Raw genomic sequence first — 20011 nt, 5'->3', positions numbered from 1 at the left:
TCCTAGCCTCTATCCTTTAATTTGTGATGGTAAATGGTGGCTTTGTTGGGCCCATAAAGGCTGCTATAGGAAACAAAGTTTCCTGTAGCAGTCACAAAGATTCCATAAAATCACTATTTCTTAGATTTTTGACCATTGTGGATACTTCATGGGGATCAAGCAAGAGTGTTTTGCAAGTGCACATGGTGGAAAATAGAAAGGTCAAGTCATGGCTTAGGCAATGAGGCAAGAAAATAAACTCCCATATAGAAATGCAAATTTTTGCAAGTGTTGGAATTTAAATTCTGCTTGATGGGATCAATGAAGATGATAATTAGAGACATGGTGGTGACCTCCTTTTCCTCAAAAAGTGAAAAAAATTCAGATCTGATTTTTTTATAAAATAGGCCAAAATGTATGGGGTTTTAAGGCCATTTTTTGAAATTACTCAAATCTTGGTTTTAAGTTGGGGGATTGATGAGGTATTAAATTAAAATCCTAATGACACATTTCCAAACTAAATAGGTAAAAAATCTTGTTGCTGTAGCTTTTTCCTAAAACAACCATGTAAATAAGACAATTGTGATGTTGTAGAGGCAATGCAAAGTGATGAGACCCACTTTTTGACTCTTGGAGGTGGTGTAGGAACTTTTTTGAAGCTATGGGTACCTTCCTCCATCAATAGATGAAAAAAAGACAGATCTATAACTTAAAAAAAAAAACAAATCCTTTTAGTTTTTACAGAGAGTAAACTTAAGTGAATCAACTAGGGAAGGAAACAATGCATACTTTGACACCTCTTACTTTTCATTCTAGCTATTAGGGGTGATTTTTCTTCCACATTGTTGATTTATTCCTTATTTTATCAATAACATTTCTCTCAATACTTTGCAGTACATATTCCATCTACTAGAGGAAATTCCAGATAAATCATATGCATAATATCTTCTTTTAAGTTCCAACATTGTTAGGATTTGTCTTTTTAGTACCAGAAAAAAATTGATTTGTCTATGTTAATGGTAGATGGTCTGGCCTGTGGGTCTCTTAAATATTTCAATGGATTTTTTTTGTTGCTTTGGCTTCTTTTAGATTGACATACCCTAGAAGTAGTACATCGGCTTCAAATTGTAAATGGGAAATAGGGACGATAGTAGATGAGATTCTTAATCCTTCCAAACGCTGTGATGATGGGGCACGAGAGAAGATTTTTCTAAGGGTGTTAATATTAATAACTCAAACTACTAGCAATTTATTATCTAACAAATCACTTGTCTCAGTTAAACTGACCATACGATGGAGTTAGCCTTTACTAACTAGTCATACATAAGCGACAATCTCGTGCATGCATAGAAATTGCATCCTATTAGCCTCACATACATGAAGCACACATTTCTTAGTGATGACTCTAAGGTTAGCATGTATGAGTGGATTGATGAGCTAGTGGTGCATGTGGTAGATGGCAACTCGAGTTGTTGATATGAGGTGGTAGGTGGGCTCAACATGCAGGAGTAGTTGTCTCATCTATCACTCATAATTTAAAATTAAAATAATGAGATTACAAGACCATGAGATCATACCACCTCACCATATAAGTTAAAAGACACATTTTTGCATGATATTTCTGATTTTGTCTCTTCCTCTCCCCTTATGTGGGAGTTGAGGTAGATAGACACTTTGTTTAGCCGATAAGTGACCCCTGATACTTATACACATACAAGAGCAATTACATAGTGTTTCATGAAATCCAAAGGGTTCGATTTGCATACCTTGCTTACCTATGGATCTACAATGTTGAAGTTTTGGATTTAAAGACTTGTTTTGTAGGTGTTTCATGGAGGCAAAGGTTGTATCTTCATGGTTGGTTTTTGTTAGACATATGCTTCTTTCATTACTTCCCAATATTATTTTAATTGTTGGGGTCCTTCTTGAATCAATTTGGTGATGCTAAGGCCCTCCTAGCTTCTGTCCTTTAATTTGTGATGGTAAATGGTGGATTTGTTGGGCCCTTGAAGGATACTACAAGAAAAAATGTTTCCTATATCAGCCACAAAGATTCTGTAAAATTACCATTTCTTGGAGTTTTAACCATTTTGAATATTTCATGGGGATAAGGTAAGAGTTTTTTGTAGGTGGACATGGTGGAAAATGAAAAGGTCAAGTCACGAATTAGGCAAGGAGGAAAGAAAATGGCCCATACAAAAATGCCAATTTTTAGAAGTTTTGGGATTTCAATTTTGCTTGATTGGAGCGATGAGGGTGATAATTAGAGACATGGTTGTGGCTTCCTTTTCCTGAAAAGGTGAAAAAAAGTAAGATCTGATTTTTTTTTATAAAATAGGCTGAAATGTATGGGGCTTCTTAGGCCATTTTTTTAAAGTGCTCAAATCTCAGTTTTGACATGGAGGATTGATGAGGTATTAAATTAGAATCTTAATGACACATTTCCCAGCCAAATAGGTGAAATTTTTTGTTGTTGTAGTTTTTTCCAACATTGCGAGGATTTGATTTTTTAATCCTAGAAAAAAAATAATTTGTCTATGTTAATGGTAGATGGTCTGGCTTGTGGGTCTCTTAAATATTTTAGTGACATTTTTTATTGCTTCGACTTCTTTTAGATTGGAATATTCTAGAAGTTATATATCAACTTCAAATTGTAAATGGGAAATAGGTCTAGAAGTAGATGAGATTCTTATTCCTTCCATATGTTGTGAAGATGGGGTGTGAGAGAAGATTTTTCTAAGGGTGTTAATTTTAATAACCCAAACTAATAGCAATTTATTATCTAGAAACCAATTGTCTCAGTTAAACTGACCATGTGAGTTAGCCTTAACTAACTAGCCTCACTACTACACATCATCTTAACTGGCATCCACTATTAAAAATAGACTTACTAAAAATAGGAAAAAACTAAAAATAAAAGGCACTACCTACATCTGCAAAATAGGAAAAATAGGAGGACCATTTAGACAACATCTACCTACATTTGCAAACACTTGAGGTACATTATGATGATTTTGCATGTAGACTATTTCCATTTACCCTAGATGGCAGTGAAACTCTATGGTATCATAGTCTTCCTTCGAACTCAATCTAGAATTGGAGGGGTTTTAAGAAATTATTTCTTGAGAAATTTGTTGATGATAAAACCCTCACCATGATTTTGAAAGAGTTGGGAAATCTCAAGAAGGGGAAAAAAGAAAAAGTGAAATATTTCATTCAGATGTTTAAATGTACCTTGAAAAAATTTCTTCCAAACACAAAAGCTCATGACTCCATCACAATTGACTATTTCACATCTGCCTTACCATCAAGCATTGCACAATTCCTGAAAAGAATCGCAAAACCAACTTTGGGTGAAAATTTTGAAGAGGTGATTGCATTCAAGAAGTACCTACATGTGATTGGAGTAATCACAAATGACGAAGTAACAAAAGACTCCAAAGACATGGGGAAAAGGTCTCAGGCCTCCGTAAGCAAGGCCAAAGAAAAAGAAGTAATTGATCTTGAGAGCTTGACCCACACTATCAAATATCTATCTAATGAGTTGGTAGAATTGAAACAAAGGTCAAGCGAGACCACCATGAGAAACAAGCCTCCCAAGTTCAACCTTCTAAGAAGGACTTCCAACTCCATCAACAACAACAACCAACCAACCAAGTTTGCACAAAGCTCGAACATTGTGTTGAATATCGAAAGTATGGGCATGGATCAATACTGTTCATTTCATCAAGAATATCACTCAGAGAAAACATGCCCACAGTGGAACCACAACATGAATGCTTTGGTTGCGCACTTTATTGACACAGTGCTTACTGATGAGCAGACTGAGCCTGTAGAAGAAAAGGAAGAAACTACTGCAGTTGAAGAGACTCCAAGCACGGGGCATGTAGTGAACACATTCAGTTGCATACTCATAGATGGAAAAATCAATGTCGAAAGACAACCACTGAGTAATGACCCAACCCAGAAGCAGACCACTTAATATAACTTAAGAAGCCAAGGGTCAGCTCCTACACAAGAGTTGACAAAGTAGAAATTGAAGGAACATTTGTTGAGGAAGATCAATCTGCCTGTCAACTCAATGCAGAATACTCAGAACAAGTCTAGGAATGAAGTCACAATGAAAAGCACTTCCACAAGCAGCAAAATTAAGTCCATCACTCTAGAAGTAGCAGACAAGCCAACTCCCCCAGACACTTCGGCAAGCTCTCCCACACTAGATTACAACATTGTTGATGAAATGAAGAAGGTTGGCATGAATATCTCATCATTTGAATTAACAAAGATCACAAGAAAGCAGGACATGCTCATACATGCACTTGGACAATCCGTCTTAGGTAACAATGCTTCTTCATAAAAGGGAGTCGAATTTGGTAAGTCCTTTAGTTCCATGGATTTCGTACTTAATGCTTTAAATTTCGAGGTAAATACACTCTGCCCTCCGTTTTCGTTGATATTTGAAATTTTCAATTATAATGTACACAATTTCTTAGTTGTTTTTGGTGCATCGGTTAACACAGTGCTTACTGATGAGCAGACTGAGCCTGTAGAAGAAAAGGAAGAAACTACTGCAGTTGAAGAGACTCGAAGCACGGGGTATGTAGTGAACACATTCAGCTGCATACTCATAGATGGAAAAAACAATGTCGAAAGACAACCACTGAGTAATGACCCAACCCAGAAGCAGACCACTTAATATCACTTAAGAAGCCAAGGGTCATCTCCTACATAAGAGTTGACAAAGTGAAAATTGAAGGAACATTTGTTGAGGAAGATCAATCTGCCTGTCAACTCAATGCAGAATACTCAGAACAAGTCTAGGAATGAAGTCACAATGAAAAGCACTTCCACAAGCAGCAAAATTAAGTCCATCATTCTAGAAGTAGCAGACAAGCCAACTCTCCCAAACACTTCGGCAAGCTCTCCCACACTATATGACAACATTGTTGATGAAATTAAGAAGGTTGGCATGAATATCTCATCATTTGAATTAACAAAGATCACAAGAAAGCAGGACATGCTCATACATGCACTTGGACAATCCGTCTTAGGTAACAATGCTTCTTCATAAAAGGGAGTCGAATTTGGTAAGTCCTTTAGTTCCATGGATTTCGTACTTAATGCTTTAAATTTCGAGGTAAATACACTCTGCCCTCCGTTTTCGTTGATATTTGAAATTTTCAATTATAATGTACACAATTTCTTAGTTGTTTTTGGTGCATCGGTTAACATAATGCCTCTATCTATCACAAAGAAAATAAATGTAAAATGGGATAAAATAGATGCATAGATCATTCATCTGGACATGAATCTAGTCCATGCAATTGGTGAACTAAAAAATGTGCTTATCTACTTATCATCTGATCACCGAGTTCACCAATGTATAAACATAGTAATCCTGGACATTCCGGAAGCTTATGGTGTGTTATTGAGCAAAGACTGGTCCAACAAGTTACAGGGGTACTTTGCAACAAACTGGTCACATTTATGGCTTCCGTATAAGGGAAGAAACAATTAGATCTCGGTGAACCCAGAGTTGTATTTGAAACACAGGTTAACTACCTTAAAGGGCGAGAATGAGCCAATGGATTTTCCAAACCTTATCTTTGGCAATTTATTTTTGGAAACTAAACTGGGGTGTTATCTCACTCAACCATCCCCAGTCCCACCAGATACACAGTTGCAGCTCCTTCCTAGTCCAACTGGGGAAATTGATATTTGTATAGTTAGTAGTAATAATAATAATAGTACTATTGTAGTATGTATCCCTTATACATATGGTATGTGGAATTTATATTTTGATGGTTCCAAAATGTAGGAGGGATTTAGAGCTGGTTGTGTTTTAACAGAACCATGATAGAGAAAACATCTGATCTCTACCCGCTTCGAATTTGAGTGCATGAACTACATTACAAAAATACGAAGCACTTATCTTGGGTTTGCAAAGAGCCATCGACCTCAATGTTGCGTTTCTCAAAGCAATAGGTGACTTAGAAATTATTGTATGACATGTACATGATACCATACACTATGTGTCACCTCATCTCAAAATTTACCAACAAGAGGTATGGCATTTTATTTCACATTTCCAAGATTTTAATATTATCTCTGTTCCTAGAATGTGTAACGCAACTGTGGATGCATTGGAAAATGTTGTTGCTACATTGTCACTATTTAGGGATGATTTTTTCTATAGAAATTATTTATAAGCCATCTGCCCCTAATAATATTACTAATTTATGTGTTTTCAATGATGACCAACAGATCCTGCATTTTATGGAAAACTCTGATGTATTCAAAGATACAGCGATCGATGAAGATGATCATGAGAAGGAATTACAAGATGCAGCTAGCACAAGCAATAGAAACCTGATGATGAAAGGTGTGGTGTCACTAGAGAAGTTGTATGACTTGCATAATCACTTCCAAGGGCTAGTCAATGCAAAGACCCACAACTCAATGTTATCACCTTAGTAGATCAATTTGGGAACATAAGAAGATATGAAGGATGTCAACCTTGGTACTTGTTGCACACCATAGGATCGACAATATTTTATTTACTTATTCAAGTAGTACTGAGATGTATTCACATGGATGTATAACGAGCTCAAAACTTATGACACATGAATTATCCAACATGTAATTCCAATCAAAGAAGGGGCCAAGTCATTCCAACAAAAGATGTGGAAGGTACATCCTACGCTTGAGCCTCTCATTAAAAAGGAGGCAAGGAAGCTTATAGATGCTCAAATCATTTATAAAGTGTGACATTTTACCTGGGTTTGAAACTTGGTCCTAGTAAGGAAAAAGTCAAGGGAAATCCTCTTATGTGTTGATTTCCAAAACTTGAACTGCGCCTCAGAAAAAGACAACTACTTCGTGCTATCTATGGAGCATATACTAAAAACAATATTGGGGTCAGACATATTTTCTTTATTGGATGGGTATTCGGGATACAATCAGGTTCTAGTCTTAGAGCTTGATACTTAAAACAACATTTCGTACTAAGTGGGGTACATTCGCATTCAAGAGAATTCCATTTGGGTTGATTAATATCGGTGTGTCATTTCAATGTGCCATGGAAATTGCATTCCGTGGATTGATTGGACAAAGTGTGGTGGTCTACCTTGATGATGTCACAATATTTTCTAAGAAGAGATCCAACCACATATGCCATTTGCAGAAAATTTTCGAGTGATGTCGCAAATACGGGATATCCCTTAATCCCAAGAAGAGTATTTTCGTAGTGTCTAAGGGTAACCTCTTGGGCCACATCATTGTCAAAAGTGGGATTAAAGTAGACCCTGAGAGGGTCAAAGCAATCACGCAGATTACCTTCCTAGTGAACAAGAAAGCTATGCATTCCTTCTTGGGGAAAATCAACTTCCTCCGTAAGTTCATCTCCGATTATGATCTAGTTGTCAAGCCAATGCAGGATATGGTAAATAAGGATGAAATATATAGATGAGAAAAAAGGGAAAAGCACACATTTTCCTGTATCAAGCAAGCTATCAAAGAAGCACCTACTCTATATAGCCCATAGTTCACCAACTATTGTTTCTCTACACCTTTTCTTCTGACACTTCACTTGTCGATGTGCTTACACAAAAGGATGATCAAAACAACGAGAGACCAATATATTTTATGAGCGCTCGTCTTCAAGGACTTGAACTCAAATATCTTTCCATTGATAAACAAGATTATGCAGTATAAATGGAGGTGAAGCACTTCTGGCCCTATCTTTTGAAAAATCAATGTATTATCTTTGTTTTGCACCCAATAGTTAGATCATTGTTTGTTCAACAAGAGCCGAGTGAGAGAAGAGCGAACTATATGACCGGGTTATAGGAGTAAAATCTAGATTTCAAACCAGTTCAAACAATCAAGGGTCACGATCTATGTCGACTAGCAGTAGAAGCAGTGGATGAAAAAGAAGAAGAAGATCCTTCTAGATGGGAACAGGACATCGAAATGTACAATGTATAACTAACTCCTCCCACTATTATCACAAACTCTTGGTACACAGAAGTGTGCCAATACCCTGAGAATGACACTGTGCCCTCCCATTTATCCACACTGCAGAAGAGGGAACTTAGACTCAAAGCATTATCTTGCCAGTTTGTGCATGGGCTGATTTTTAGAAAGCACCATAATGGAGTATTGCTCAAGTCTTTTGGAAGCGCACGATTCAAATAAATTATTATTGCTTGATCTCCACGATGGACTGACTAGGAGAAATTTTTCAAGTAACACAACTGCAAATAAAATCATGCGAGCTGATTTATATTGGTGCACATTATTCAAAGATGTTCACACTTATGCTTGCAAGTGTCTAGTTTGTCAAAGGTGTGTCGACTGAAACAAGAAGTCAGCTACCCCATTGTAGCTTATTACAGTGGAATAACCCTTTCAATAGTGGGTCTTGGATATCATTGGAGAAATATTTCCGCATTCGTTAAAGCAACACCGCTATATTATCATTACCATAGACTACCTTACGCAGTAGATAGAAGAATTTCCACTTAAACAAGTGAATGATTAGGAAGTCATCAACTTCCTTCGAAAAATTATCATTTCCTGGTTCGACATTCCTACTTCACTTGTTTTTGATAATGCAACATATTTCTCATCGCTAAAACTCTATGATTTTGCATTAGAAATAGAATTGTATCGAAACATTCAACTAATTATTATCCGCAGAGGAATAGTTTTGTAGAGTCCATGAATAAGAACCTTATCTGTATCATCAAAAAGACCATATTATTTGAACAAAGGAACTGACACTCCACTTTGGTAAATTCTTTGTGGGTTGACGGAGTCACGCCAAATCCCTCTCTGAACACCTCCTCTTACTTCCTAGTGTATGGAAAAAAATCCATCCTCCATCCTAACATTTACTTTCCCACTCTCCAAATTTCTTAAGAATCTAAAGGCAAGCCATGCGTATTAGTGTAGCGTAGGATGGACAGTATTCACAAGTTGTAGGAAGAAAGGCTTAGAAAAAAAGAAATATTTCCACTTCATCGGAACTGTATCAAGAGGTGGTTCGACAAGAAGTCTTCAAGGAAGAATAAATTTAGTGTGGGTGACTTAGTATGAAAGTGGGACAAAGCCCACAAGAACAAAGGAAAACACACCAAGTTTCAATCCTTGTGGATTGGATCATTCACAATTCACGAAAAGCTTGGCCAACACACGTATCGTCTGCAATCACTTGAAGGAAGGATTGACTCTCTTCCTGTCAATGGTCAAGACTTGAAAAATTATTTTCAATTATGATCTCGAGCTATTCCCTACACTATGTACATAGTATTTTATTATTATTATTATTAATTTTTTTTGTGCGTGTCATGCAAATAAATTTTGCGTGTAAACGTGTTTCTTGGATTTTTTGTGTGTGGTTGAGTTAAAAGAGAGTCTTGTGACACTTCAATATTTGGCTAACCTTTTGTCCATATTCCTTGTGTTGGTTATATCTTTTGGTCGATGAAGTTACAAAAGAAAATGTGATCCATCTATAAGGAGAGTTTTGGTTAAACCATGAACCTATGTGTATTAAGGAAAACCTCATGCCCACACTCGGTTTTTTATGTTTTCATGTTGTCATGCCTATCCAATTAGTAGAGGAGGATAAGGGGAAAAATATAAATGAGAAAACCTAAATCAAAGGTCTCTATATGCTTCTTTGAAGGAACAACCTCTTATGCTCTCAATAAGTCGGGATCCCTCTTCCGCCCATAAAATGAATAAGTGTCAATTCACAATCCTATAAAATAAATAAATAAAAGTGAAAGAAGAGAAATGGTTCCTGCACAGAGAGGTGAAGCAAGCGACTCTGTCAAGGTACTGTCCAGGCTCGTTGGTAGTGGAGAAATGTTTGTGTTCCTATAGTGACTCTATTGGGTTACTATCCAGGCCTGGTTGTAGCGGAGCAACACTAGATATGAAAAAATATACTCTGAAAATCTTAAGCTCATGAACTTCACTACCCTTCCTAACTCAAAACTTTGTGATATCAATGAATCTTGTAATGAGTTCAACCAAGAAAGGTATAGAGGTGACCATTTTTATTCACTGGGTAAGTGGGGATAGAAAGGTAATCCACACGATGAATCAATACTCCTCGAAGAACTAAGGCACTGCATAGAAGAGTTAACCAAGGCAGATAACCTGGAATTCTACTAGTGTGTCACCAAGTGTTGTCGCTGCTACAAAAAATTACTTTTCAAGATGTCTAGTGTAGAACCATTTATAATATAGGAATACTTCTCCTTTTCATGTTTCCATTCAATTGAATTCTTTATGAACAATCTGCTACTTTGACCTTCTTTGAACATGATGTCCAAGAATGATGAGGTTCCTTCTTTCATGTTGCTTTTATCTCCATGCTTCTAGACTGCTTCAATACTACTTCCATGTTCTTCTAGTAGAATGGACTTATGCTACATTCAAGTTCTAAACTTTAAAACTCATATATTGTTTCATAATGACCTTGAATCGATTATAAATCTTCTTCTATTAAGAAACTTGTAGTTCTTAAATTCTTCAAAATCTTCACGATGAAACTAATTGCTTCGATGACTGTAAAATGTTGGTGGCTCTATAATGATGAATTTAGACTCTTCTATTTTGGCTAGTTGGATAATGTGATGACTTCTTTCAACTCTTTGTGATGAGATGCAATATGTAAAATTTTCCACTACTTATTCTAGTTCTTCATAACTAATTTGCAAATCCTAAGGATCTTCTAAGTGTAACTGTAACTACTACTCTAACTGGTATGAAAAGAAACTACTTGTGAACCTGGAATTCATCAAATTATTCAGTAGTAAAGGCTCCTTTTGTCTTCAAAATTAGGTTTCTTCTCATCTTACTCTTATTCTGCAATGTGAGCTCCACTTCTTTCTTTCCTTTTATTGTTCTTCTTGTTCCTAGGATCCCTAGGACACTCAGTTTTATAGTGTCCATATTGATTGCAACCGAAGCATTATACCTTGGACATGTCCCAGTCTCCAAGTGGTTGATTATTGTTGTTGTTGTATTTTTGACAAGGTTTAAATCTTCCAATTTTTCCAAACTTTTTCTCTAATCTAGCAGCAAAAGCTTGAGATTATTGATTTTTCAGTTCAGTGTCATCCTTGACTTTCAATCTTGTTTCTTCTAGAAGACATAAAGCCTGCAAGATTTCAATCTTGTTTCTTCTAGGAGTATCTTTTCCTAAATAAGATTTTGGTCACAAAACTACTACAATTTGAAGGTAGAGAAATTAGTACTTAAGTACTTAAATCACAATCATATATGACTTCTTCAAGCCCTTGAAGTTGGTCTTTCAATTTCGAGATTTTCACAACTTATGAGGCCAAATATTCATCTTTTGATTACCTTGTTTTGTAAAGTTGTTTCCTTAAGAATATATTCTGACCTATAGTATTGTCAGTGTATAATGTTACCAACAAAGGTGCTAAGGTGATATTTGATGGACTCGATGAGAATTATTTGAGCCCTTATTTCTCCCTTATTGCACTTGGCCACTTCTTGATTTTGTCCTTGTTTGGTTCTGGAATTTTTCCTAGGATGTGATCCATGACTTAATTTTCTAAGAGAACCAAATCAATTATCTTCTTCCAAGCCTTGAAATTAGACGTTCCATCAATTTTGTTGCCTTCTTTATAGATATATTCCACTTGATTAGGAGCTTGAGACATAGAATATACTAGATTACTTACTTGTTAAAGAAGAGTGGGTTTTTTAGAGAGTGCTCCAAAAAGTTGATGATGCTTCTAAGAGTCTCTTGAGTGATGGCTTGCTTTTAATGATTTCTTCAAGGATGCCTACTACAATAATATCCTCTAGCTGCAGTAATGAATTCTTCAATAATGGCTGATGAGTGAACAAGAGCCTTCAATGTGTGTGAGAGAGAGAGAGTTACTACAATATTTTCCTTAAAGAGTGAATGATGGTCTTTGAGTCTTCTTCCTTTATGCCCTTAGAAAATGATATACAGAGAGAGACATAGTTGCTACAGTAGTTTCCTTAAGAGTGAATGATGGTCTTTGAGTCTTATTCCCTTATGACCTTAGCAAAGGATGCCTTCCAAAGTAGATTATGTAATTTTTCCTTGAGAATGAGATTAATATTGTAGAGGTGTCTCCAAATGTGCTAACAAAATGTGATCCTCAAGTTGCCTTTCCTTCACTTTAGCTTTGATACCATGTTTAGAAACTAATAGGCTAGTAAATTAGGGTTGATTTATCTTACTTGATAATTTCTTATGAATATTTGTTGGCTTCTTATTTCTTTTATTATTTTCTCTTCATCAAACAATTATCAAAATATTTAAAACATGAAGATCACAAGAGACAAAGAGCACAAAGATGTAGTCTCCAAGCCAGGGAAAATCCCCACAAGGGGAAAAACCAAACAAATTCCCTTCTTATAGAATCATATCAAAGTGAGATATCCAAAACCAAAAAACCAAACCAAGACATCCCACAAGACCCAAGTCAGTGCTCCTTCATACCTTTCTCAACCAAGTCAAATCCAACAAAGTCAACACTAGTCAATGGTCTTCAAATTTGTTCAAACCCTAAATTTTCATCCTTGTAATATCCTTGAAAATTTCGGCCCTGTTGCAGACTATAAATTTCTCACTTGTGACAAAATTAGGGCAAAACACAAATTTCTCTCCTTTGACATTTGCTTTGTCTCTCTCTCTCTCTTTTGACTTTCACTCTTCTTATCTTGAATATTTTGATGGTTTTATTTCTCTTTCTTGGCACATAATCTATGTGATCAATTTATGTCCAAATGATGTTGAATTTCACTATATTTGTAGATGTCTAGGAGGTCGAATAGGTGCCTTTTATTGCGGACTTGGTCTTGTGGAGGACAAATTGACTCTTTTGACTCAAAATATTTTATTTTTATTTTTATTTCAAGAATTCCAAATGGGGATTTGACTCAAGTACATTTATTTGACTTATGAAAATAAATAATAATAATAAAATCTTTTTATTCCTTTTGCTTTTACACGAAATACATATTAATACAAGTACAATGATAATTATGAAGACAAAACGTAGTTACATTTCCAACACCTTTAATAAAATAGGATGATGGTCAGAGACTCCTCTGGTTCCCACTATATATTTGAAGGAAATATTAGAGGACATAAGTGATTGAGAGATCAGAAAGTAGTCCATCTACTTAGATATCTCACTTCCTCTAAAATGACCATTAGTCCAAGTTGGAGAGATAATTTTCAGCTCCAAGCACGAATTAGTCCCGCAAACCTCCTAAAGACCCAAGGTGAAGTTTAGATCTCCATCGATGATAGCATGATGGTCCTTAAACACACCTATATCTTCTAGTCCTTCCCAATATGATTCACAATTAGTATAAGGACTGTATACATTCATTAGTGTGGCAATAACCACTTCATATTTGGACAACCTTCACCAAAATTGTAGAAGGGAAAAGAGAAGTACATAGGGCCTTACAATCCCTACTCCAACTAGTAATTAACCCCTTAAAAAATATTCAGAGTTTGAATGACCGTAAGACCAATATTTTAACATAATTTCTAGAATCTTTCCAGCTTTAAGGCCAACACACATGGTATCCTGGATCATAATAAAATTTAGCTTATGAATGGATACCAATTTCTTGAGGGTGAATTTTTGATAATGCCCATTACATTGAAAGAAATGAGAATCATGGAGAAACATTTGAGAGGGAAAAATTTTCTCTAATGGCCTTAGCAATGGAAGTTTGCTTACCTTTCTTAATATTTAACATCACTTTCTCTTGTGGCTTATTAATATTGGACTTCCTTCCCACTAGGTTTTACAGAGGAGTGTCCAAGGCAAGCCCACCAATAGAAGGGGGTGTTTTTATGGGGTTCCTCCTAGGACACTAAGCATATATCATTTTCTCATCTTTAGTCACTAACATGGAGGGAGGGAGGGAAGGGTCTAGAGCATGGGGAGATAGGAAAACTGAGTCAAGGGGAGTGAAAGGGACATAATCGACACCCTTTTGAGGACTGAGGGACACTATAAGAGACCTTAGGGAAATCCCAAAAGATGGATGAGGGAATAAAGTAGGGGAACTCAACTTGAAACAAAGATCATATGAAATGGAAGGGGAAGGTGACTTACCACTAAGAGGAGCACTTGTTGAAGCCACAATTAATGAGGGATCCATGGCCTCTATGCTTGAACAAACCTTTGTACTTGTGCCTTGAGTAAATTTAACCATAGTTTTCTTTTGGGCCCTAGAGAAATTTCAAGTTGGCCCTATGGGGCCTCGACTAGGGAATTCTTTGATAATAAGTCCTACCTTATGGAATTGGTGATAGATGAAGGATATTTTCCAATAATCCATCTGTTATAGATGCTATAACAACACCCAAAATTTTTGGGCATATCTAAAATTTAGGGTTCCCCTCTGCTCGCCTAGCCCATTAGGGTTTTGATCGGATGTTTAAATGATCCCTCTCCTCACTACCCTTCCTATCAGATCTTGATGTCTCGGCCCATTATGACGCCCACCTATCATATTTTACCTCAACTGACTTCATGATCACATTAGGGTTTCAAAGGTTTTTTTCATCTAGGGTGTATTGGGGGTTTCCCGTGACTTCAAGGCTTTTGTTTCCATAATTTACACCGCAATCAATGGATGAATTTTGTATGGGCAGACGAGTCTTCAATATGGCTTTCCTTAGGATTGACCATATTAAGGTTTAAGGGAAACCCTAGATTGTCAAAATAATGGTTCCCTTCATGCTTTAATCTTCTTCATACACCCATAGGGGCACATTGTAATTGACATTGCATGACATCATGGTGAATCATTGCGGGTCATATTCTCTTAGGTTCATGGCTGGTCCCCCATCTTAGAAATTGTGTTAAGGTTTGTAAGTGTCATGAATTTTCCTTAGCATCTTCATAGCATGTGATTAAGGATCCAAACCTGCTTTGAATTAACCCTCGCTCTCCATTATGTATCTTCACTTCGAGGCACTCACATTATAATTGCCTCATCACCCCGGGAAGCACATGATGTTGAAATTCCTTGCAATAAGTAGGCCCATTAAAATGCCCAAATGTTGAGTTGGTTTAAAGTTCAATCATCTCTCACTCTACACATAGAATTGATTTATAATTATATTATCACCCCAATCATCTTAAATCGATTTATTTCAGTGTTTTAATTATTTATTCCTTCTCTTTGCAGGAATTTAATTGGAGCTGCTTTCGGCGCATATCAAATGAAGAAGGATGAAATTGAACAAATAGGATGAGAGACACCACGTATGGAAGAAAGACCATCTAATAATAATATTGATAGCATGAGGCTTTGTAAAGAAGGACATTCTACAAGACATGGTGTATTAATGATACGTGGCATGGCGGGTATGTATTACACATGAGCATAGTTCACGCTTTCAAGTTCTCAAAGAGTTCTTGCCGAGGGTAATCAAAACCCATACGATTAGCTACCATAAAAAAGATAGCATGCACATCTAAGTGATGCATGGGACATCAATGATAAAGGGTATGGGAAGTATGCTTAAAAGTTGAAGCTCAAAACAAAGGCGACCCTTTCAAAAGTTTCATATAAATGGAGTTTAAGCGGATTTTAATGGCTATACATGGTAAAATGATTTGAAGGCCATAAGCCAATGATGGGCTTAAAATGAAATCCATTCACATATGTGCTTAATTGAATATTGAAGGAGCCGTCGAATGAAAGGTCTTACTCCATGCCAACGATTGTAAGAAGTCAAACAATCTATGTTATATCTACAACTATGTTTCCATGGCAGGCAACATATGACGGTGGATTCATGCACTGAGTGGCCCTACTCCGGGGAAGGAAGGTCTTCACAACAGTGCATTCAACATAAATGAATTTAGTTGTTAAGGCTTTTGCACCACTGTGATAAAAAATGCAGGCAACATGTTGGTCATGAATGACACGCTGCAATAATGGAATTGATTGCATGCTGAAGCTCAAATGAAGGAAATCACTGATACAACGCTTCTGGCTCGTTGGCCAGGCACTGGAAGGTTCTAGTATAAACCGCTCGGTGTGCTGTGATTAAAGTGAAGTGCTCATCATTGAAAGGATGCCAACGTGGTGGGAGGAAATCAAATCCCTCGATGAAAAGCTCGCGACATTTGGCTATGTGAGAAACACAAAAATCATCAACACATGATTCAGAATTTGATCCTGAACTGACCGGTGAAACTAAAAATGGAGGCACTGAGGCACAATAATCTATTTACGAAGACCATCGCATGGAAGTTGAGAAGAAATATGAGGAACACAGAGACCAGTTAGATGAGGAAGGTTGGAAATATTGAAAACCGAATCACATAGACAGTGTGAAAGCTTGTTCTCCTAAGAACGTTAAAGTTCCCAACTCACAGTGACTCCCTCTAATGTTCTGACAATAAAGGATGCAGAAAATTTCTCCTTGTGACCATGCGACCCCTGGTAACTCACGCATTCACCGAAGTCACAAAGTCGCACTCCAGAAGAAACCAAGTTGAGTGACCTATCAGCAACATGACTGAGTAACCTATGTGACCTCGAACAAGTCGATTTCCCATCCAGGTCGTTGGGTCACACCTCCAACAATCCTTCAAAGTTGTGACCTCTGCGAAATGTGACTCGGTGACCTCCACCAGTAGCAGTTCTAAAACCCAGTCTGCACCATACAAATGCGACTTCACAATGTGACTTGTTCTTGAAGACATGACCTACAGGATTTAAATGGATTTTTTCTGGGCACATATTAAAAAAATAAAATAAAGGGATGAAACTGAACAAATAAATCATCGCTCACTACCAAGCCACCGGTCTCAACAATGGACTGCATTTCCAGGGTCTCAAATAATGAGTTGCATGGGAAAAGTAATGAGGAAATTGCAGATGATCCATCCTAGCCACTAAAGAAGGCGATAAACTATCAGTTGGGTCACTCACATTCTCTTGGAGGCTTGCTGTCCTTTTCTAGGACAATCAAAGGAAAGATAGGATCAAGGGTTTGCATTGGACTGTCCTAAAATAAAATTAGAAGATTATATCATTCTCTCCTTCTTATTATAATAAAAATGAAAGGGTGTCCAACATACACATAGATGGTTGAAGCAGTCATTTTTTCCTCTCCCAGAGAGTAGCACCATCGCCAAGGTCACAAGGGTCACAATCGTGAACCTTATGTCAACCCTAAGGAAATGCAACCTATCCGATCTGCGACTATGTGTCCTTTAGGAAGTCGCACTACCACCTAGTTTATTGGGTCGCATCTCAAGAAAGCCTCCAGAGTTATGACCTATACAAAATGCGACCATGCAACTTTTGCCAGTTGTATTTCCTCTCCTCAGCATCCCAAGTTGCAGCCTCCCTCACTGATCACATGATCACATTTAGTTTCCTCAATTATGCATCCAGAGCGTGCGACCTCCTCTAATGGTGACAGTGTGAACCTTTGTGCTTATTGTTTTGCTACCAACTAGCAGGATTGAATGTGGAAATTGAATCTAGACTATGTTAGTTTGATGTAGCCGCAAAGCAAAATATTTTGAAGTTTCAACTATGAAGACCCATTCCAAAAGGCGAAGCACAGTCAAGAGAAGAGTGAATATATTCTACAGCGGTGTTTATGTTTCCTGACACGTTAGATGGGAAATTTGTGACCATCATTTGAAACTGTTGTGTAAATTCTATGGTTTACCTTTTACCACGAAATGGACAAAACATATTTCATACATGAGTAATGGTCACCAAACTAAAGAGATTGTGTAAGGAGAAGAAGCATTAGGTGCATATGGAGTATGGAAAGATCAAAGCATAGTTTCTCTAAAACAAATATGTGATTTGATAATGGTGTAATGTTATGGTGATCACATTCTTAAAACACAAGGAATTTGTAGTATAATGTGCAACGCATCTATGTGAACCTGGGTGCTGTAGCAAGCCCAAAAACATTTTCCTTACTAGACGTTAACGTGTTTGGGAAAGGGAAGGTTCAAACAATATGGAGGCATGTTGATCAATTAGGAAAGGGACATAAAACATGTGCAATTTCGACACCAAGGTCCAATTTGGAGAATGTAGTTTTGATTGGAAGCGCTTTAATGATCTTAGTAAGCTCTAGTGTGTTTTTCACGGGTATTTGGGGATGCAAGATTTTGAAATTTGGCACCAATCAATTTGGACAACCCATTATAGAATAATTGATGTGGGCATGATTGTCAACCTACACATTTAATATTGTTTAAAGAAAGCATAGGCAAGATAAAAGTGGTTCTTGACTATCGCCCCAGAGACAATCATACAATGTGGTCATGCATACAACTTGTGGTAGTAGCCTGAATAAGGCATTATTCCAAATGTGTTGAAAAATGTGGCGATGTTCCAGTATTATCACATACTATAACACTAGTTTCGAACTCATCTCTGAATTATGGCTCGACATAATCTGATATGGACTACGTGCGGAAACAACATTGTGTCACAAAAGATACTACGTAGGGGTCCAAATTGGTGTTTCATTCTTCATCATTATTTTATTCTTGTTGGTATTTTTTTCTTTGATTGCCAATATGTATGTGTGTAGTTTTTTCTTCCTCTCGGATTATCGCATCCATGATTTAAATAATCATAGATGCAATAATCCTGGAAGAATAAAACATTACAGAAGAGACTAATCGCAAAAGCCTCCGAACAATAATATGTATGTGGATAATATCATTTGTTTGCTTGCATATCAAGGGAGAAAGCAGGAACATGACCTAGAATAAGGGAGTTAGGGTTTCCGTAGATGCCACACAACTAGGGTTTCAACGAAGAACACAACAACAATATCAACAACTTTGGATCAGCCCCATGGTTTCTTAAAACTCCTCTTTCCTCTTCACATTCTCTCTTATATCAATGTAAAAATTATCTCACCATAATATCAGTCATTATTGTGATCAATTTAGCATACACCAAGCAATAGGCATGAGAGAGAAATACATAAGCTAAAGAGTAATGAGGACAACCGAAAGGTCATGAGGGGAGGCCAAGGGTCACGGCAGGTGAAAAACCACCTCATCTCCATAAATGTTTCCTCAGGCCCCTTAGTTATGGAGACTTTAGCACTTGAGTTAAGGTTAGGATAGATAGCTAATAGATGCTTGAGAGCTAGATCCACTCAGCTTTTGACAACTAGTAGAGTGGATTTGCAGTGGGACTAGGGTTTTGGCATCGGGGAACGGTATGAACAACCCATGTTCCACTATTGGGTTTTGACCAATTGTATGATATGTATTTGAAGTTGCAGTGATATTAATAAGATGTTCTTTATCTTCAGCACTGATTCCCATGCTTATTCATGGTGGTTGTATTAGCTGTCTGGTACTTCACCATATTTGTATGTGTATTTTCATATATGCAATATGTTATGGACTGATACATAGTGGTTGCATATATGTTTCACTCTCGAATCTACGTTTACTTGTTCCTTACCATGTCAGTGACCTATTGTGAACTACTTTGCAATTAACTTCAGGCATGTTCCTGTTTATTACGTCTGATGAGGTTTTAGCTCACTAATCCCTCTCATGGTTCATATCTCTTATTGTTGTTGAGACTTGTTGGTACCTCTTTCTGCAATTTGTCAATCTTGGGCTGGTTTTGTTTCACTTCATAAGAATTTCATTTTTGTCCCACTTTGACACCTTCTCATTTGATAAACAAGAGAAAAACATTCATGGTGGCAGTCAGGACCACATACCGAATGGGGATCCTATCCCAAATAGTGTGAGGTAAAATTGGGACTTCACACCAAGGAGACCCCTTAGTTGTTGGCGGTACATTTTGACCCATCAACACCACCCTCAGTATCCACACCAATTTTCCCACAAGGAGCTTCACTTAAGCTACTGAGCCTTAGCTAATATCTATATCTTTATGAATCCATGCCAATCGATGGTTCTCTTTGTCGTTCCATTCTTCCTTCATTTTGACGAAA

This window comes from Pinus tabuliformis, chromosome 7 (assembly GCF_031772625.1).
Source record: "Pinus tabuliformis cultivar Carrire ecotype Pingquan chromosome 7, CPIR1, whole genome shotgun sequence".
Classification (NCBI taxonomy): Eukaryota; Viridiplantae; Streptophyta; class Pinopsida; order Pinales; family Pinaceae; genus Pinus; species Pinus tabuliformis.
This window is presented reverse-complemented; position numbering follows the sequence as displayed.